The sequence below is a fragment of the Diabrotica undecimpunctata genome, chromosome 3 (assembly GCF_040954645.1).
Source record: "Diabrotica undecimpunctata isolate CICGRU chromosome 3, icDiaUnde3, whole genome shotgun sequence".
Classification (NCBI taxonomy): Eukaryota; Metazoa; Arthropoda; class Insecta; order Coleoptera; family Chrysomelidae; genus Diabrotica; species Diabrotica undecimpunctata.
The window spans coordinates 35,399,352-35,422,949 of NC_092805.1; the positions used below are offsets into that span (position 1 = coordinate 35,399,352).

At 33.0% G+C, this 23,598-nt stretch overlaps 1 protein-coding gene across 13 annotated transcripts in view; it reads right to left on the reverse strand.

Moving 5' to 3' along the window:
• The window catches only part of LOC140436668 (uncharacterized), a 411,170-nt gene extending 387,758 nt beyond the window's left edge, over positions 1-23,412 (reverse strand). For 6 of the 13 annotated variants that reach the window (XM_072525697.1, XM_072525694.1, XM_072525695.1 and 3 more), the window contains exon 1: positions 23,278-23,411. The gene's annotated coding sequence lies outside the window, so the exon portion shown is untranslated. Of the gene's footprint in view, positions 1-23,277 lie in introns of all 13 variants that reach the window. The other 7 variants (XM_072525693.1, XM_072525691.1, XM_072525692.1 and 4 more) reach the window with 2 other exon arrangements.
• Between the last annotated feature and the right edge of the window lie 186 nt (positions 23,413-23,598).

Consider the following 23,598-nt stretch of genomic DNA (forward strand, 5'->3'; position numbering starts at 1 on the left):
TATATATATATATATATATATATATATACATAGTAATTTAGTATTCTAAATCTAGTAAAAGTATTGTTAAAAACTAGATCTAGAAGTGTCCATATTTTCCTCCTGTTTTTCGTTCAAGAGAGCGACGTAATATTTTTACATTATAATATTCCAATTTTATTCTTAACACTTTTATTTTTACCTCGGTTTTATTAATACCTCGGCTATCTGGGTGAAAATAAAAGTCAAATGATATTTAAAATCGTTTTCCAGAAACGATTTATCTATATGCAATACAAAAATAACTCTCTTGTTTCTAAGAAAGCGAGAACAAGTAAACAAACTTTCATACAATACAAATAGAATCAATTTCTCGAGAAGAATCCCTAAATTCACATGTGAAGCTCGTTTCAATTCAGTTTCTACTGTGTAATGTGTATGTACATGGTAAGTGATTCTATAATAAACTGATTGTTTACAAACAAATTAAAATGTAAGTTATAGAAGGGAATAACGGTATAAGGGTTTTTGTTTGATAAGATTTGTTATATCATAAAAATTTCAAAAATGTCAGAGAATAAATCCAATTGGTTGTCTAAAATTTCTTTCATAAAACACTGAAACGGATATTTCTTATCGTTCTTTTGAAGGTAAATTCATAATCAACTTTAAAACAATAACAACAAAGTAAAAACCTGCTTATTTTTTAAAGGTAAACATATTGCTGTAAGCATTGTAGAAGAAAGCAAATACAAAAGGACGATCATGGATGAGGATCATAGTGACCACGAGACTGATATTAATCCTGAATCTTCTAAAGGTTGGGTTAAATTCTGCATGAAAAACTATTATGTATTTACCTCTTTTAATTCTGCATACAAAAATATTATGTATTTACCTCTTTTGTGTTAATTTCAGTAAGAGTAGAAGATAATGAAGCCAATGGGAATGAAAATGAAATAATTGAGAAGGAAAGCGATGAAGAACCATTTCATGCAGACTGTGATACTGACCCAGATTACATTCCGACAGAAGAGGACAACATCCCTAGAGTAATAATTGAACCTAATAAGAATATAACTGATAAACTATATATAGAATATAACTATAAACGTTAGTGAATGGGTGGGTGCAAAATCTAAAATTAGTCTAAATCTGGGACTTAAACATGAAAATTGAAAAGGTATTAAAATTAAAGGAAGACAGATAGGTGCACCATGCGCAAACACATATGGACTAAAATGTGCTACCAAAATAGCTACGGAAGATAGATACCTTTTTTTCAATAAATTTTGGAAAACATCATACGAAAAACTGTGATTTTATTGCTCGTCATGTGAGACAGGTTGCCAAAAAACAAATAACTATTAGTGCTGAACAACGGTCTCGAAGAAATTACTCTCGAGAATATTACTTCTATATTCGCAATGAAGAACAACGTGTTTGCAAAACTATGTTCTTGGAAACCCTTAACGTTTCATAAACTTGGATCACTACAACATTAAGAAAACTGAAAGATGGTGGATCATTAGAGGAAGATAAACGTGGAAAACACACTAACAGACCACATAAACTATCACCACAACTTATAGACAACGTAAAAAATCACACAAATCAGTTTCCTGTAGTACCTTCCCATTATACGCGTAAGAATACGACGATGATGTACCTTGAAGAACGGCTAAATATCCAGAAAATGTACCGATTGTACAACGAGTATTGTGAACAAAATAACATCACTACAGTTGCCACGTCACGCCAGTATAGAGATATTTTCAATGAAAAGTTCAATATTGGGTTCTTTAAACCAAAAAATGACCAGTGTACCGTTTGTTCTGTTTTTAATATGACTGGAGATGATGAAAAAGCAAAATTGCTCGAAAAATACGAGTCCAATATGAAAAACAAAGAAGTTATCAGAAACTTAAAAGACGTAGACAAACAGCTTGCAGTAAATGATAAAAACTTCAAAAGGTTTTAGCTACACCCCTTTGTCTAAGGTAAGTGATTTTTACTACAAAAGCAAATACTCTACATATAACTTTACAGTTTATGATGTTGGAAATAATCAGGGGTACTGGAGCAGGTGGCTAAAAGAGGTCCAAATAAAATTGCCAGTTGCCTCTGGAAATTTTTAGATCTCAAGGCAAACATAGTGTTTAAACGATAATGTTCTACTCAGACAACTGTGAGGGACAAAATAGGAATCCTTTTGTGTTTTCGATGTTTGCTTTTACCACTGCACATTTTCACATTGATATTGTTCACAGATTTCTGGAAAAAGGCCACACTCAGAACGAGGGTGACAGTATTCACGCTGTTAACGAAAATGCAAAGGAAAGGCAATCGGTTGTATATGTTCAAGAACAGTGGGTCACATTAATCAGAATGGCTAAAACTACAGGAAGAGTTTATGATGTTACGAAAACGTCCGGAGATAATTTTTTTAACTTTAAACAACTGACTGATACCAAGAATTGGAAAATTGACAACGAAAAGATATCAATAAAAGTTAGCAAAATACGAGAAATGGAATTTGCGCATGAACACCAAAATTCTATGTTTAAATACGAATTCGATGATGGTTTTAAAAGTTGTGATATAAAATTAAATAGAAAATGCAGAGGACGCCCTTTCACTACCATCAAATTTCCCCCGAAACTGTATGATGCACCATTACCAATTGAAGGAAAAAAGCTAAAAGGATTAATGTGGCTGGTAACACTAGCAAAATACCCACAATATACCATGGATTTTATAAAAATCTTAATTCAGAGTTCTATATCTCCTAAAGTCGAACTCGAAGTTGATTCAGTTGAGAGCGAAGAAGAGTTAGAGGAGAAAAATTGAATTAAAGTACAAAACTGCAAATTAGATCAGTAACTTCTTCAAAATTTAGTATTTTTATATAAAGTTAAGAAACAAATAATTCTGATATTTATTACTTTAAAAATATCTCCATCGAAAGTTATAGTAACCCAGTCAAAAGTCACTTATGATCATGTAAAATCATTATTAAAAGTATCACTTAATGCTGTGAAAACATCCATTTTATAGGTTAATTAATTTTGGTAAAGATGTAGATATATTTTTATAATTATCTCAATTATTGTTCTGAAGCTATTTTCTTGTGGCATTTTAAATTAATTGCTATTTAAATGGGAATAAGCCACAATTAAAGGTTAAAATACGTTTATTGACGTTTCAATTTCCACTTCGGAAATCGTTCTCAAAATACAAACATTAGTAAATTTAATATATAAATAAATACTAATGTTTGTATTTTGAGAACGATTTCCGAAGTGGGAATTGAAACGAAACGTCAAACGTATTTTAACCTTTAATTGTGGCTTATTCCCATTTAAATAGTAATTATCTCAATTACATAAGAAATCAGTTACTACAGCTTTCGTAGGACCAGTCGATATATTGCTGACTTTTTCTATTACTCAGTTTAAAAATATGCAAGAATTTATATATATATATATATATATATATATATATATAAATATATATATATATATATATATATATATATATATTTATAGTCTTAACTTGAACAACGAACAACATCGTTTATATTCCATCAATAATATGGATAATGATTCCAGTCCATGTGACTATATTAAAAATAAAAATGTCTACATCATTACCATCATCACTCATTAAATCTTGCTAGATTATGGCGATACCAAGCGGCATGTAGTAATAAACTCTTTTTTTTATTGGAATCAAAAAGCACTAGTGAGACTGAACGAATCAACCAACACAGAAAAATTTGAAATTTTAAGAGGGGTGCGACAGGGGTGTATTTTGTCTTCAATCTCTATGTGGAGAACATTTTTGCAGAGGCACTGGAAGGCTCTGAGTGTGGAATAAAGGTAAACGGGTTCCCGATAAATAACATTCGTTACGCCGACGATACCACGATAATAACAGACAACGAACATGATATGCAGTTGATGTTAAAATAAAATAAACACCGTAGGAAAAATATATGGCTTGAAGATAAATGCTGGAAAAACTAAATGCATGGCAATAAGAAAAAACGCACTTTTAAGAATACAACTGCAAGTAGATAATGCTCAAATCGATAAAGTGAAAACATTTAAATACTTGGGAATGATGATGAATGACCAATGGTATCTTCAACAAGAAATAAAATGCCGTATCGAACAAGCAAGAAAAGCTTTTATCAAATTTAAACCGCTACTATGTAACCGCAATCTTTCCTTCAATCTCCGCTACAGGATGGTTAAATGCTATGTATGATCCATATTGTTATACGGCATGGAAACATGGACGTTCAGAGTACCTTCCATTAATAAGTTGGAGGCCTTCGAAATGTGGACGTTGCGAAGAATGTTCCGCATACCATGGACAGATAGGGTGAGAAACGAGAAAGTCTTAAGAAATGCAAATACTGAGAGAGAACTACTCAATTTGATCAAGGTACGAAAAATTGGAGACCTCGGCCATATTCTGAGAGGAAAAAAATACGCAATCCCTCAACTAATCATCCAGGGAAAGATTGAAGGCAAGAGTGGAGTAGGTCTCAAATAAATGTCGTGGCTACGGAACATAAAGAACTGGACAGGCATAAATAACACTGGCGATTTTTTGCATGTCGCAAAAGACAGACGTCTTAAGATTCGCCAACGCACTATAGATGCACGGCACTATAAGAAGAAGGAGTGGATTAATTAGTCCACTTTTACTTATTTTTCATAATTCTATCTGCAGCTTTCGTTAGGCGTTTCCAATCCTTTTTGTTTCGACAAATTGTCTTCCAGTCTGTATTTTCATTATTTTTATGTCTTTTTGTATCTGGCCCCATATTTTATGGAGCTTTCTCTGTTTCTTAGCACCAATGGAATCCAATTCGTGGTTTCTTTTATCATTTCTGAAGGTGTTCTACCCATTTTATGTTCTGAATTTGGCTCATTGCGTAGATACAGGGTATTTAATCTAATTTATTATTTATCGTATGACTTTATATACAAATTAGTCCAGTCATCAGAGATTTGACCTTTAAAGATCATACAAACAAGCTGAATTTTGGGTCTCCACGAAAGATGCAAAGAAGTTTGCCAATCCTACCACCGGGCTTCCCCTAAAACCCCCATAGTAAGGGTGGAAAAACGGAAAACATCGATTTACTAAGAATTTGTACGTCGTAAAAAAACAAGAAATGTAGCTGAGGTAATTTTGGTACAGTGTTGATTAGTACATTTTGTGTAGAATGAATCCTTCTCTCAGGAACAACGTTTGAAGCGACCGTCGATTTTAAATGTCAGTTACGCGCGCGAAATAATTTTTTTAAATAAAATTTGTTTCAACTCGACGCTAAAAATTCGATATCTTTTGATCAGAGTGCCTTATTGACAAAAATCAAAATGCATTTTAAAGGTGAAGAGTACAGCTTTCGTATACAATTTTATCATTTTGCCGGTAATAAAGTTGAGTTTCTTTAAAGCTGTTAAATAAATAAATATTGCACCATTGTTTCCATTTTTTACGATTCTCATGAGATCCAGAAAAAAATTCGTAGTCAGCGGTCAATGGAACTGATGAATGTTATTGGTCTCATGAGAATAAAATGTCAAAAATCGCGCAACGTTTATTTATTTAACAGCTTTTTAGGAAATGACTTTTCATTTTGACACGTTTCACCTTGAAAACGCATTTTAATTTTGTCAACAACATATCACTTGGCATGGTTAAATCGTCTTAATGAAATCAATTGCAATAAATGCGTCAGTTCTTGGTCCTGTAATCTTTCTTTAATCTTGCCAAATGCAGAAAAATCACTTGGCAAGAAATTTTCTATGGATTACATCGATATGATCGAAATATAGAAGCGCTGCTTGATGTAGTTTTTGCCCATAGGTTAAGTTGAGAATTTCTAGCAATTCGATCTAAAATATCTTTTTGATCAACTGCAATATGTTTTGTCCGTTTTACATAAGCTTACATTGCTCAAATTTTCCTGATCCAATAAATCAATTGTCGAAAAATCTGTTGGTTTGGTTGGAGTCTATTTAATAACATTTAGTGACATATCAAGTAGCAGTAAGACAAGAATATTTTTATGCATAAATATGCGTCATATCTCACATTTCAGTACTTTTATAACAAGCGAAAAATAATGACTACTACCAATAAGACAGAAGTTTATAGAAGTAGATAAAACATGATTTATTGATGAATGAAAAAGTTTAATTTACACTTTTTAACAACAATTACTCACAAACACTATTTTTAGCGTTACAATTAAAAATAAATCACCCACTATTTAAATTGTTTCTAGATATATAATCATTTTGCAGAAAGGATAAAAAAACTGTACTGACATTGAAAATCCATCATCAATAAACATCAAAATACTTTCTATTTTAGTAAATAAAAGGACTTAAATAACCAAATTTTTCAAAATAGTCCCCTAAGTCTAATCCCTGTCTAAGTTAACTCATTACTTAATTCTCCGAGACATGCTTGTAATAAGGTGATCAATGTCTTCTTGGGATATTGAGTCAAAGCTACTTGGACCTGATGTTTAAGGTGATGTAAATTCATTATCCAATCAGAAATTTGACCCAAACTCCTACTTTATAACTCGTAAATATTCAATGACTGAAATATCAGCAGACCTAGCTTGCCAGGGAAGAACGGTAACTTAGAGGTATGAAGGAACTGATAGTGACTTATGCTCATGACTTATGACTTATGCTGTATGAGGTCTTGCACTATCCTGTTGGAAAGCAGTAAATTTTTTAGGCGTATTTAATTGATGTAAATATCTTTTTTATCTTGGTAATTTTTCGAAAAAATGTGTAATTTTCGAGTTATTTGCTTTTTGTTGAAAAATGCCTTGATTAGTGATTTTTGGAATATTTTTTCTAAAAAACTACTAAATGAATTACAATTCTACAAAAATCTTTATAATCTTTAAACCTTCACGTATCAGTAAGAATATTTTGACTAGGATCAATACTTTCTATCTTAGTAAAAACATAGTTTTAAATTTAAACAAAGATTTCTAAGCGCCGAGCGCCTGTATCTCCGCAACCGTACATGCTTACTATTGTATACAAAGATCGATTGCATAAAATGTATATTCGAAATATTTGGTTCTCGTTTTCAGCAAGATATAATTAGAAACAGCAGATGAATACACTTAGAAAAATTGATGGTAAAACACTATGGGATAGAACTAGAAGTACAGATATACGACGAAGATGCAAGGTGGAGAACGTCAAGGATTGGGTAAGAAATAGAAGAGTAGAATGGAACGATCATATAAGCCGAATGACAACAAATAGAGTAGTAAAGACGACAAGAGACTGTTCCCCAATAGGAAGACGATCAGTAGGAAGACCACGAAAACGATGGAACGACAACTTACTGGAGGTACATTGAAAAACAGAAAGAGTAATGTCTACATAAAAAGAAGAAGAAGAAGTTTGTAATCTTGAACCACATCTATTTTCTATACAATATATGTACACATGTGTCAAGAGCAATATGATAAATAAAATAAATTAAACCCGAATGGTTTCTGCAACTCATGAACATATCCCGCTCAAATTCACTGATTAAAATTGGTGTGAGTTCTCACAGGACGCCCAGTAACGAATATATTTAGCGTAGAAAGCATAAACCTAGATCCTATTTTAAAAACTCCTAAAAGCAGCTATAGCTGTTAGTAAAAAATCTCCTAAAAAGTGGAATTCCTACAACCGATCAGAACCAAATTTTTATTAGTATTACTTTCAGTAAGTACAGTACATTATTTGCCAAAGTTTCTTTACCCAGATTTCGTATGTTTTACGACTCTATAAAAGTAAAGGATAAAACCAATTTATTAAAACCCTAGAGCAAGGCTCATTTTAGCTAATTGTTCTAGGCCTAATCTTATATATTTACGAAATATATAAGATAGACTAGATTCTTCAGTTTAATTATTTTCATATACTATTGAAACACCCTGTATATTTAAATATCACCATAAATTAATGGTTATAAAATACAACTTAATTTTACGTTAAATAGTTGAGTAGTCGTCAAAATGTAGAGAGCATAAACAAATATTCTGAAAATATACGAAAAAAGAGGTTATTCGCCTTGATAAACATCATACAAAGAACAATAACGAACTTTCGAAAAAATGTAGAATTGATTTTATTACACTGAATAAATAATGATAATGGCGCGAGTATTTAAGACGATAATGCGAATAATAACATCATAAATCAACAACAAGAAGTTTCTATTTTTAATGCATTGAAAAAGTTAATAAATATATGACAATTTTTCGTCCGATTTTTATAAAAAAAAAACTTTAGATCAACTGAAATACATTTGCGAGTAACTGACATGCCAGAAGCTTGTATAAGTAATAAGTACTTACGGCAAGGGCCCAAAAGGCAAGGGTGGGTACACATGCCAGTAACAGACTGTTTTTTTTATAAAAAGAAGAATTTTTTAAGTTTTTGAATTTCAAAATCAAATCGAAACAAAAAATCGAACAGCAGACGTGAAAATTATAGAGCAAGTGCTCAACAATTCACGCATGCACAGTGTATCTTCTAGTTGGTACTCTAATTGCAGGAAATATCGAAATGCTTGCAAACTATTATTATATGGTATTTTTCATACTAAAATCATGTTACGTCAGAATTTATACAAACTTATGTCACTTGTCGTTAAAATTTTCATAACATCAACCTAAAGCCGCGTTTACACGATGACAATTGGCGAGACAATTGTCATCACGTGGTTGTGGATTGTCGGAGGCCAGTCCAGTTGAACGAGAAGATGTTTATAAGGGGCCAACTATTGCCATGGCAGTAGACAGCTAAAACATGGCCTACTGCTCGTCATCTGTGGTGTCCGGTGAGGGAACTGGCAAAAACAAGACAGCACTACTGGCCTACACCGTTCACACGGCGCCAATTGAGATTTCGAGTGGTGGGGGGCTCACTTCTTCTTCTCATTGCGCCGTCTCCTTTCGAAGGTTGGCGATCCAAATGGCAATTGTAGTTTTGGAAACTGCTGCGCGAAAGATCTCTGCGGATGAGCGGTCGAACCATCTCCTCAGGTCTTTCAGCCACGAGTTCTGGCGTCTTCCGACTGATCTTTTGTCCTTCCAGTATAACTTGAAGTAATTCATATCTTTCGCCTCTCAGCACATGACCCAAGTATTGCATTTTCCTCTCTTTGATTATTCTTAGTAATTCTTTTTGTTTACACATGCGACGAAGTACCTCAACATTAGTAACTCTTTGTACCCATGGAATCCTCAACATTCGTCTGTATATATACATCTCAAAGGCATCTATTCTTTTTTCTATTTCAGAGTCCATTGTCCAACTTTCACAGCCATACAGTAAGACAGAAAAAACGTAACATCTGATCATTCGGATTCTAAGCTGTAGACTAAGGTCTGATCTTGTAAAAAATGTTTTAATGCTCATGAATGTTTTCCTTGCTTGTTCGATTCTTGATAGGATTTCTTTTTTTGGATTACACTGACTATTGATATTTGTTCCCAAATATTTTATGGAATTTACCTGTTCTATTATTTGACCCTTGGCATACACCTGCGTTTATTGGTGTCTTTGAAAATACTAAAGTTTTAGTTTTGGAAACGTTTAGATGTAAACCGAACATTTCGCTGTGGTGAACTACCGCATTTATTATATTTTGTAGTTCTTGTGCGTTGCTTGCTATTAACACGGTATCATCAGCATATCTGATGTTGTCTATGCTGATTCCGTTAATCTTAATTCCGCTTAAGTCTTGTTCGTCAACTCCAGTTGTTCTCAGAATTTTGATCATCTTTTGATGGTTAACGCAGTCAAATGCTTTTCGATAGTCAATAAAACATGCATATACATCTACATTCATGTCTCTGCATCGTTGCGTTAACACATTTAAAGCAAAAAGAGCCTCTCGTGTTCCCAATCCGTTTCGAAATCCGAATTGAGTGTCACTCATCTGGAACTCGCACTTCTTGTAAATTCGTGTATGGATAATTCTGAGAAAAGTTTTAAGGACATGAGACATCAGGCTTAATATTCGATAATCATCGCATTGTGAGGAATTCGATTTTTTTGGTAATGCTACGAATGTTGATTTTAGCCAGTCTGTTGGTATTTTACTTGTACCCCCCCTTACCTGGGGGCTCACTGGGCGCAGCTAATTGTCCTCAGTCTATTCCCGGAGACAACTGAATTTTGGGCCAATTGTGAGGGCAGTTGGGAAGGCAATTGGCCTGAAGTGTTTAGAAGAAGACAATAATTGCATACCAGTCAGTTGTCTTCTGACAATTGTCTCGCGAATTGTCATCGTGTAAACGCAGCTTTAGAGTTGAAATTTCACTAATGCATCTAAAAATACGACATCCAAATGGAGCTGCTCGATCTTTCATAGGTGTTAACATGGTATTAAAATAAGAAAAAGAAATAGTGATACGAGTATAAATGAAACTCCAATGACATTTGAGCGTGTGGCCAGAATGTTTACAGTATTGAATATAATTTACATCATTGTGGAGGTTATTAAAAAATTGAGTTTCAGATGGGAAAAAAGATTCTTCAAGACGTGGCCTTATGGAACTTCCAAATATTGCAGTAAAGAGAACTTTATTTTTAAGAAACTATATTGCAGAGTAGGTACCGTCTTTGTATAAGTTTGTTTCCATTGATGAAACCTGGATATTCCAAGATGAAACAATATGTTGTTCATGACAAAATAAAGACAAGAGCAGCGACAGGACAACAAAAACAGATGGTAAAAATTAGTCACATTAGTTAATTTGTTAATTGTATATTATTATTATCAGCATTGGGTTTAATAAGTTTATAAAATTTATTTATTTTTTTTACAGATAATTAAAATCAATCCTGGTAGTGAGGATAGATTTGTTGACGGTGCACAAGCGATAAGTCTTGTGAAAAAGAGGAATGCTGATAACAAAACCAAAATTTTTGTAAAGTTTCCAGAATTTTGGCCATTAGTGTATATTCCTAAATCATAAAAAATCAGCGTGTGAGAAACGTTTTGAATCAATGGGGTAATACCAGTTTTAAATAAATATATTTTCAATTTTTTTAAAGAAATTTTGAGCTTGCTCTCGAATTTGAATGGTTTATTCACGATTGACAGATGCTAATAGCTTCTAACAAAAATTAACTACATACAAAATGTATAGCTATAAAACCTTCAATTACCAATTTAAAACAATCATTTGTTTACTTTTCGTCAAATTACATGAGTTGCAAACAGATGTAAATATAAATTTGGAAGATTTAATGGTTGTTAGAAAATTAGGAATTCCACAAAGGACAAAAAATATCAAAAAATACAATACTAAAAAATTGAACATGTCGTTAAAAAGGAAATGTTTACGGATGTTATCCGTAAATCTATAGAAGAATATATTTCAGCAAAGTTATGAGAAATAGAGATGGTGGATTATCAACGGCTATGACTCATGCATGCGCAGAGTACAAATGTACGCTCGACCTTACAAATTTCAATAATTTTTGACGACCCGACGCGCAGATATTTTCAAGGTCATAGTCAGTTAGAAAATCCACAAGCTCTACAAAACAGCTATTGCAATAATTAATAATCTATTACTAAATTAAAGGCACATGTTGTCGAGATCGAAGAAAAATATAAATGAGATAGAGTTAGTGAAAACCCTGTCCACTCCTACAAATGTCAGAGTGCATTGTGGGTTATCTACCCTTCATACTTGGTAACTTTTTGTTATTTTGTTGACTAAAATGATCTAGGCTTATAAGAAAAACCTGTTAAAATCTGGCTTTCCTTTGTTGTCTGTTCTAAAAGGTAACCATTGTTCTTTTGTATGTATGTATTTTTACTGACTTTAAATAAATGACGCTGTGCTTAAACGATCTGTCTGTTAACACCTTACAGCAATAAATTACTACATTTAACCCCAAATCACAAGTCCGAACCACATTAGCTATTAGTTGTGGATGTTTTAGAAGTCAAAGACACGGAATAACGAAGAATTGAAGAATGAATAACGTGTTACATCAGACTCTGAGATAATACTTAATACGGGTTTTGGCATTGTTTATGTACAATATATGCAACTTTTTTGCCTACATAGAAATAAAACTTCATTTAAATAAACCTTAATCCTTATCTGTATGTAAATAATTGCTTAGCGATGTCAGTATGTAGCTTTATTAAACATTTTTATCATAAAATATATACGTATTTTCCTCGAATTGTGTTCAATATTATATGAAAATAATAAATGGAAAGTTGAGTCATAGTCTTTCAATAAAAATGTTTCTATTCTAACTATAGGTTAGCAAAATGAAGGAGTAGGTATAATCTTGATTCATTTTTTGTAAACCATGGCTTCATCAGTACCAGATTTTTAAAATATGACATCCATGGCGGTCTGAGACTGTGCGGGAGGGGACATAGCAATTGCAGTAATGGTATTTAACTGTAAATTTATTGATTGATCGTGGCACACACAAGTGAAAAATACTTTGTGCTAAGACTACTGATCTCCGTGCTGCTCATGGGATATATGGCACAGCAGGAAAAGTGTTGCCAAGCGCTGTGTTAGTAAGCTGTCGAACTCTGTGGAATTTTCGCTTTGGCAATGGAATGGACACGGAGAGAAGAATAGATGGCTCATTAGGGGACTCAAAGAGTCTACAAAAAAACATAAAGAGGCTCGAGCGAGGGCGCCCAGCTCACGAACTCAGTCTGTGTTTTAAATAGGTCTTAATTATCACAGTAAGAGACCTTTAGCAGAACTTACTGTTACTATGAGAAGGCTCGATCTGGTCTAGATACAAGAGCCCTAGGTGTGTCAGGACTAAATAAAAGGTTCTCTCTGTTAGCAGAGAGCTTGTGTATGAAAGGTCTGCTGAAACACCGATGACTTGTATAATAGTCAATGGAACAATACAATAAGCCAATTAATTGAATTACGACTGGTGAAGCACAAGAGACTTCTAAAAAATAAGAAAAAAATAGATTTGTTCTCTGTTCACAAATTGTTGAGAGCACGAAATATGCCTCAAACTCATAAAACGGTCGTAAATCATAGGCGTTCCTAAGGTGTTTATTCATTAAATAATAATATAATGTTTTAATACTGTTATATATAATATTGATAATATTTTAATACTAATATATTTAGCAAAAAAACAATTAAAACTTTCACGACTAATGTTGGTTATTATATTATATTAATAAAAATAAGAATTTAACCTTTAACAATTTTGTAAATAAGAATACCTTATCTCTTTGGATATTTCAATACTAATCTTCGCGTTTAATCACTTTACTAGAAAACCTGGAATTCATATCCGAATGTACTATTCGTTGCAAGATAATTAAGATGGAATTCCCCAGATTTTTAATATTATAATTATATTCGAAACTTAACTTGAAAGGGTGAAGTTATTACGAACGAAAACAATTTTTTTGTTTAGTACGTTTTTGATCGCATGTAATTTACGGCTCGTCGGTGTTTCCGCGTCTACGGCAGTAATTAGCGTCTCGAATATTTCTTTTGCGAATTATATGCAGTGCGTGAGTGATTTTTTATTCCATATACCTACGAACATATACGTACCTTTCGCTCGTGCTCGTTTTGTTGGATTGTTTGTGATGGCTTCATCATCAAGTTTTACACCGGTACTGTTGCGTACAGTCAGTAAGTCTGTTTATTCACCAAGAGAGAAGACTATTGTCCTGAATGTTCACGATGCTCTGGTTTCTCAGAATCCCACAAACACTGTTTGCAACATAGTCGAAAGTTGTGCCAACATGACTGGGTAGGAGAGTCAACTTTATATAGGTTCCCATCAGAAAGAAAAAAACACGGTATAGCTAACCCAAACACAAACGAAAACTTAAAGAGAGGGAAAAAGCCTATTGAAATTGATGAATTTGCCAAAAATGGTATTCGAAGGAAAATTCATGGATTTTTTTTTCAAAAAAGAAATACCAACCCTAAGCAAAATTTTACAAGAAGTTAGAGACGACCCGGATTTGCCTCATATCGGACGAACTAAATTGTGGCAAGTTTTAAAAGAATTAAATTTCCGGTGGGAGAAATCAGACCGAAAATCACTTTTGATTGACCGGGAGGAGAAGATGATGTTGGAGAAGAAATTATCTAAGATTCATACGAAAATTCCGGGCTGAAGAAAGGCCCATCTTCTACCAGGATGAAACGTGGGTAAACTCAGGTCATACTCTAAAAAAAATTTGGTCAGATAAAAATATATTAAGCTCCAGGCAAGCCTTTATGGAAGGTTGGTCTACTGATATCTCCCCACCTTCTGGTAAAGGCAGTAGATTAATAATTTCTCACATTGGCAGTGAAAAAGGATTTGTTAAGCATGGTTTGTTGGAATTTCATTCCAAAAGCACAAAAGACTATCACGAGGAGATGACAGCTGATGTTTTCGAAGAGTATTTTGAGCAAATGATTGAACACATACCACCAAATTCAATTATAGTATTAGATAATGCACCTTATCATTCACGACTAGTAGAAAGACTTATAACGAATGCGTGGAAGAAACAGGATATTCTTGACTGGCTGCGGAATAAGTATCTGCCTTACGAAGATGGAATGGTAAAAGCAGAACTTTTAATTAAAAATTGCCCGGCAACACAAATCTAAGTTCAAGAAATACGTAGTTGACAAAATGGCGGAAAGGCGAAACATCACAGTCTTTAGACTTCCACCCTACCACTGCGAAATAAATCCGATTGAACTCATTTGGGCACAAATGAAAAGTTATGTGGCTAGAAAAAATACGTCATATAAAATACAAGCTGTACGTGAATTGTTATACGAGTCTTTATAACATATTACAAAACAAAACTGGAAAGATGCAGTAAGACATGTAATAGAAGAAGAACAAAAAATGTGGGATCTTGATAACATAATTGATGCGACCGTAGAGATTATTAACCTAATTATTAACCCTCAAGACGACTCGGATTCCGAAGTTGATCCTATTTATTTTGAATTTCAATAGTTTTCTAATCGTAATTATATAAGGTAAGTAATAGTAGTTGTAATCGTGAGGTATTAAAGGGGAAAGGCGCAAAATGTCGCCTGTCAAAATCTTCAATGTGTTTTAAATGTATCCATTTTTTTTTCAAATCCTGAGAAAACTAAAAAGCATTTTTGAAAAATTTAAAGGCAGAATGAAATATTTTTTAGAATAAATAAAAAGTTTCTTTTGCATGCAATATTTTCAATTAAAAATTATACTATATTTTCTCTTTTATTTTCACCCCTGTTACATAACATATTAAAATAAACATTGTAGAAGTTTTCAGGGACTTTCTGTCCTGAGTAATAATGTAATATTTCATTCTGCGTTTAAATTTTTCAAAAATATTTATTAGTTTTCTCCGGATTCGAAAATAATGGATACATTTAAAACACATTGGAAATTTTGCCAAGCGACATTTGGCGCCTTTTTCCTTAATTAAATAAATGTATCTTTTACAAATGGCAAGAAACTTTTTATTTTTGAATAAAATAAATAAGTTTTATTAAAAAATACAATTTACATAAGTACAATTTAAATATATTTATTTAGTTCAAATAAATGTTTCAATCATATACTCTACGACACTGGTCGTTCATTTCTAACCATTCAAAATACCCCCGTAATAGGATTATAAGGTATTGTATTCCTTCAGATATAAGGTGGGTTAGTCGAAAACGTCTTAAACCGTCAGTTTTAGGTTGGTTTTTACTATTATATCGTATTACCTATCCTCTCTGTATTTCAGTTTTCTAATTAGGGTTAAACTTGTAGTGAGCTATCAACAAATTGTGAACTGTGTATAAATAAAATGAATTGATATTCAAAGACTTCCTGCTGATAGCAATAGGTATACCTTTTTTTATTGAACTGACGTACATAAACGTACTCGAAAAAGTTTAAAGCTTCATATAAAATTCAGATAGTTTATACACACAAATCAAAGATAATTACCTACTGTGAAACGTGACACCGAAAAGATCAGTCAAATGTTGATTAGTGGCATAATACAGAGTGTCACTCTCAACTGGGCGGAACCTACTAGGGAAACTGTCAATAATTACAGTCGACTCTTGATAACTTAAACTCATCCGTACCAGGGAAATTTGTTCAACTTATCGATTAAGAAAAGTTCGAGTTATCAAGATTTTTATTAGACTTATCAAGATATTTTAAAAATTGCTACGAATATGTATTTCTCAACATTTGTAGATCATATTATATTTCTACACCTATGTCACTATACACTTATTAGGTCCTAAAAATTACTTTTTAAATCGTCATTGTAACATAAAAATATGTTTATTAATTTATATATTAGAAATGTGGATTGTTGCATTTTTTTGCTTACGTGAGTCAGTTGTATTTGCAACAGCATTGAAATCACCAAACAGCAAGAGCCAAGATTTCTGGCCTAAACCCCTCACATCCTTCAAAACAAATCTCAAAGTCTCTAAAGCATTCCTGGCTTGCTGTGTAGTAGGAATAATAGCTAGATGACTGCTATCTTCAAAGTCATCGTCATTTCCTAAATCAACCTAGAGCACTGTTACTTTCGCCATTATTTCTTCATCTGTTAATGTGGCAAAACAAAAACTGGTGCTTCCGAATCCACAGTAACAAATTCTTGGAATTGAATATTGCGGGTGTCCAAATGCATTGTAAGAGCTGTCCAATCAGGAACAATGTCTTCTAGTTATCGCCTTCTTGGATTTGTTCAATTAAAACTTTAATCACCTGGATGCGATATTTAACTTTGAAACTATGTTGACGTTGGGTCCAATACGCTAAAATGTATCCTTAGCATAGTGGATTACCGAATTACCTTCCGCAATTACCGAAGTTTTTTAGTTTTTTTTGTAAATTATACACGTTTTCGTTAGGGTTAAACTAAAAACTGAACGTGACTGTTGAGTCCTCAAGAAAATGAATATGAAATGAAAAGAATCATGACTTCTAGCACGAGTGCTAAAATTCGGTTAAAGTTCCGACCACTCAAACTAAAACGGACATACCAGTTTCCAAATTCCGTTCGAGTTATCCAGGTATGTGTTCGAATTACAGAGGTTAAATTTTTAACAATAGAATAGGATTGAAACGCGACCGCATTTAAAAGTACGAGTTATGTAAATTCCTTGCAATTAAGTAATTACGCGATATTACACAAATTTTGTATTAACATATTTTTGCCCGTTCATTTCTAAGTATTGATCCTATGTATTGAAATAATTAACATATTAAATTAGTGCACATGGAATTTATAATTTGAACTTTCAAAGCAGTGCAATACCATTTACATTAACTATTATACTAAAGGGTGTAACGAAAATGAAATAGAAAACATGGCGAAAATCACCAAGACCACAAAAATTAGTGGCGCGAAGAAAAAAAAAACTGAGATTATATGTAAAAGTAGAACATAGAAAAAAACAAACTACTAACAAACGAATATAGAAAATCCGTGTATGGGATTTAAAGAAACTGTAAATAAAACTGAAGTAAACGATGATGCAGAAGTCAGAATGGTGACCTATTAACAACAAGAAAGATGTATTAAATAGATGGGTAGAATACTTTAAACAGGCACTTAATATAGAGGAAGAAAAAGAAAACCTGGAAGACGGAAGAGATGAGGTAAGGGAAACAGACGAGAGGGAAGTTAAAGATGTAGTTAAAAAACTAGCCAGAAACAAATCACCCGGAGTAGATAATCTCCCAGCTGAACTATATAAAGAAGGTGGCTACGATACCATAATGGCATTACAGCAGCTGATAAAAATAAAAAATATGGACACAGAAATTCCTCCTCAATGATTGGAATATTGGAATACTTTGCACCATACACAAAAAAAGAGATATTTTTGTCACCGTATGGCACCATATATGCATAACGGGAAGTAGGAAAATATCAGGCTGGTTTCAGAGGTGGTAAATCGACAACTCATCAGATTGCAATCCTGAAACAAACTTTAGAAAAAACACTGGCATATGGCATAGATACTCATCACATATTTATAGACCACAAAGCAGCTTACGACTCTGTGAATAGAAGAGAAATGTTCAAAGCAATGAAAGAGAATACCAAATCAGTTGGTAAATTTAACAAAACTAACTCTTGAAAAAGTTGAATGTAGAGTACGAATTCAGGGGGAACTGTCTGAACCTTTTAAAACAAATAACGGGCTGCGCTAGGGAGACCCTCTCTCCTGTATACTGTTCAATCTGGCTCTGGAAAAAGTAATACGTATGTCATAAATCACAACCACTGGTTCAATATATTATAATAAATCAGTGCAAATCCTTGCCTATGCTGATGATATCAATATTGTTGGGAGAACGAAAAATGCTGTACGAGAGGCGTATGTAGCATTAAGGGAGTTAGTTGCAAGGATGGGTTTAATAATAAACACCAACAAAACGAAGTATATGAAAATAAGCACGCAACCACAAATCCTACGATCACTTGTTATAGAAAACGACGTTATCGAAGCAGTGAACGAATTTGTATACCTGGGAGTGCTCCTTAACACTGAAAATAATACTACCACAGAATTTGCACGTACAACAGACGCTATTTTGGGCTCAATCTCCTCCTTAAATCCACAATTATATTGAGAAATACAAAAATAATAGTCTACAAAATAATAATATGCCCAGTCCTAACATATGGTTCAGAGATCTGGACTCTAACAAAAAGTAATGAAAACATGTTAGGATGTTTCGAAAGAAAAGTATGTACTAAGGCGAATCTATGGAGCAGTAAATGACAAAAGTGTGAAGAAAACGATACAAATTAGAACTTTATAGAATATACCAGGAACCAAATATCGTAAAACATATTAAGATAGGACGTCTGAAGTGGATAGGGAATGTAATGCGGATGGAACAAAATGACCCAGCTAGAAAAACGTTCCTTGATAGATCCATTGGTCAGAGAAGAAGAGGAAGACTCAGAACAAGGTTCCTTAATAACATCGGTGATGACATGAGAAATATGGGAATACGTGGTTGGCGGGTGAAGGCGATGGATAGGGACGACTGCAGAGAAATTCTTGAGGAGGCTATGACCCACGCAGGTTTGTAAAGTCAGAAAGACATGATGATGAAACGATGATGGAAACATCATGATAACAATAGCACTGAAAGAGGACAGTGAATCAAACATAAGAAAAAGTGAAAAAATAACAAGAAGAAAAATAGTGTAAAACTAGGAACATGGAACGTTCAAACATTATTGAGATCAGAGAAGATGGGAAAGGTAGCAAGAGAAATGCAAAGATACAGAATCTACTGAGTTCGAATAAGATGGAAGGGAGAAGTAAATATTAAAAAGCAAAATAACACTATATGCAACATTTGTGGGCAACAATAAAATAAGGAACAAAGTTATAGGATTCAAAACTATAAATGGACGTCATATATAAACATAGAAAACAAACAAGACAATATGACAATTATAAACATCTATACACCCACAACAACTGGAAGAATTATATGAAAGATTATACAGAAAATTATATGAAATGATATAGTACAAATGTATTAATGACTAATGTAGTAACTTCAATGCAAAAGTAGGTAAAAAACCAAAATAAGGGGGTAACAGGGAAAGAAACTATTCATGACGAGACAAACGATAATGGAAGAAAATTATGCCACCCAGCAGCACTAATAAACAGATAGGTACATCATAAGAACAAACTTCAAGCACAGAAGAGAACATAAAGTAACATGGCTGATATCTGGCACAACAGATTAGATATATCACATACTAATATAAAAAAAATGGAAAAACAATAATGCATGACGTCAGATCATATAGAGGAGCAAACGCCGCCACGGATCATTTTCTAGTAATAGGAGAATAGTCCAGGCGGGATCTGTTTTGAACTGGAGATTTTCCATAGTAGTCTATTTTTTTTTTGCTGGAATGAACTACCTAACCTCTGACGTTACAATGAGCGGGGATTTTAAAAACCTTTCCAAACATTTCTAGTTTGTGTGTATTTGTCCCATATGAAGTTGGAAATATTGGTTTTTTAAATGTTTGAAGAATATCAAAGTATTAAGATATTTACTATGAATGTTCATATTTTAAGGTTATGTTATGGCTTGATTATTAAAACTTCAATTATTTTTAACTGTATTTCAAGGTATTTTGTTGTTATTTTTATCGGGGTTATTTGAAAATTAATCAATAAATCATTGAATTTATTTAGGAAGTTAAAAAATATTTAAATTAATGTTTTATTCTTCCTCTAAAAGACTAAATAATATCGTTTTCTCGTAGTTTAAATAGCTAATAGTAATTTTGTTGCCATTATTGAAAAATTCAGTAATAGTGGATATCTTCAATACATGTTTACTAGCCATTATATGCCCAGAACTAAAAAATAAACTCAAAAACTATTACCACATTCAAAAAACATTTTTTTGAACACTCATTATGGCAATTAGATAGAAAGGTTTCCACATAATGTTATATTACAACTTAAACTACGAGAAAACGAATATCTTTATTCTTTTACAGGATAAAATCACTGGCAACGAAAAAAGAATAAAACATTAATTTAAATATTTTTCAACTTTTATAGTAAATATCTTAATACTTTGATATTCTTACCTTACAAATTTACGAACAACAATTCAAACAATTAAAAAAACCAATATTTCCAACTTCTTATCGGACAAATACACACAAATTAGAAATGTTTAAAGATTTTTAAAACCCCCGCCCGTTGCTACATCAGACTTACGTAGTCCATTACTTCTGGATGTACTTTATATCAACAATCACGATATGCGCCAGTCGCAAACTTTGTGCGACTCTGCGACGTTGTCAAAACAACGATTAAATTGCTAACAAGGATATTTACCAATAAGATTAATTAAAAACACATAATCAGTGAAGAGCAACAATAATTTCGACAAAATAGATCAAATGTAGATGTTATATTCATAGCCAAACTTGCCTACATGCGCTTTGTAGATCTGACTAAGGTCTTTGACTGCGTTAAATTAGATAGGTATGTTACAATTACTAAAAGAAAAAAATCAGTACAACAGTGTACCTATATGGCAAAGATAATTAAAGGCATTTACACTAACAACAAATAAATGATGAAAGCTGAGCAGAAAACAAATAAAATTCCTTTATGCAGACGACGCAATACTGACATCAGATAACGAAGATAATGTATAGTGGATGGTACAAACGTTCAAAACAGCGACTGAGATATACAATATGAAAATATCTACATCGAAGACGAAATTTTTAGGGTGATGCAAATCGAATCACGCACGAACGAATCCAAATGATGCAAAATAGTAATTAATGACAAAATAATCGAACAACCCTCGAGATTTGCGTATCTATTTGAGTAGAAATATCCAGTTAGCAAAACTTTAAAGAGAGTGTAAGAAAACAATCAAATAAAGTAGGTTGTATATCAGGACGTCATCTGGAAGAAAGAGGATATGATATTACAAGGGAAAGTATGTATATATATAAATCATGTTGGTGTTCGAAGTCATATAAACCCAAGCAAACAACAAATTAAATCAGTGTAGGGCGATAGAAACGAGAGCAAATACAGCAAAATCAAAAGGAATACTTTCAATGTCAGAAATCATAGCCATGAGATCAATTGCTGAGAAAATAATCAAATAAGAGATCTGTGAAAAATACAAGATATTATAAGATGAGGAAGACAGACTACACGGCAATGAATGCCATCATGGATATCCATTATGGATAGTGAGAGACTACCTCGATTATCAAGAGATTTAACACCAAAAGGCACCAGGTGGTGGTCATAGCCCAGTGACTAGGTACTGGCTTACCAAGCGAGATCGCCCGAGTTCTATCCTGGCAGACACCAGACATTTTTCAATTTCTATTTTAACTGAGCTCCCACCGTCCTTCGGAGGACGCCTAAAGCCGTTAGTCCCGGCTACGTAAGTACTCGTTAACACTAAAGCCTAACTCAGAAGATCACAAAAATGAAATATGTACAATAATCCAATTGGCTGCAGTAAGACTGGTTATAACAATAAAAAGCTTCCTAAAACAAATAGGCACCAGACTATCAGGAAGACACTTTAAATGATAGCGAGATACATGGCAGTCAACGTCACAACAGGCCCTCTGGTAGATGCCACAGATTCAGATTCTACATTCATTTACTGACCATACTCAATGAAAGACAATTCAGAATTGCAAAAATCTAAAATGCAACAACTGTGAAGCATACTGCTAACATATTCATGAATCGCAGTTTTTTTTTTCTAAATATGAATAATTAGTACTGTAAGTTAGACACTGAACGCATCGGAGGCCTTAATTACTTAGATTTAATTTATATCTAAAATATTTGTAGACGAAAACTGCCGAAACTCTTCGAGATAAACAAAAAAATATTACGCTTTTACCACTGACCGGTATTTTAAAGAGATTTGCAAACTAGACAGAAAATACCAACTAAAATTATGTAAAAGTTCTTGTTGATAACCAAAGATTGACATATGATCCATTCACAAGGCACTTAGGCTCTAATATACTCAAAATTTTGGAAGGACGGGACAGTAAGAACAGATACTGACTGTCTTATACTAAAAAGCGTAAAACCATATAGCAGCATTTGTTGTATTAAACCTGAAATTTGAACACAGTTCAGTTTTATTTTTAGCCTAATTACAAGACAAAATATAAAGTTAATCGAAAAAAGGTTTGAATATATATTTTGAACACCCACCGGTGTGAATAAATAAACAAAAAACTAAACCGATGCTTTTAATTCAAGCTTGTATATTATAATTCTGCTTAAAACAAAAAAAACGCTAAAAAATATAAATATTTCTATTTAGCAAATTAGTACAGACCTGGTATTCTTGTCAATGCACTTTCTGCACCAAATCAAATCAAACACGCAGCCCTACACATATATTCTAATGGTATAATTATAATACACCTTTATAACAACAAAAGGTCTACGGGTGTCAGAAACCCCTTCTATTATTAAAAGTTAATATTTTGATGACACCTGTGTAATGACTTGCTTAGCCCGCCGCACTATTCCACCCTTGACTCCGAGAAACAAAAGACCATTGAACTGAAACGGACAGACTTCCAAGGTTCTTTTAGAATTCGTGCACCGATAAAACGAGAACCTGCAGAACTACAATAAGTCTATAAATAACAATATATTTCACTCACCCTGTGTTGTGAATTCTTCTTTTCCACTAAAATCGCACTTTCACTAACAACAACTACACCCCTCCTCGCTAAAGATGAGACTGAAAATTTTCTTCACAGAAATTTGATACTGAAATGAACTATTAATAAATACACGCATGCGCAATACGACAGCACATATTGCTCTTTTTCTAAATTCCTCAATGCGAGAATGCCCGAAAGGCAATTTAACTTTTAATATATATTTCGAGAAAATATTTATTCGTTAGAAGATTAATCTATGTCCATGATATGGCCCATTTGCTTACATATTCTAAAATTATTCGTATGGGAGCCATTTAA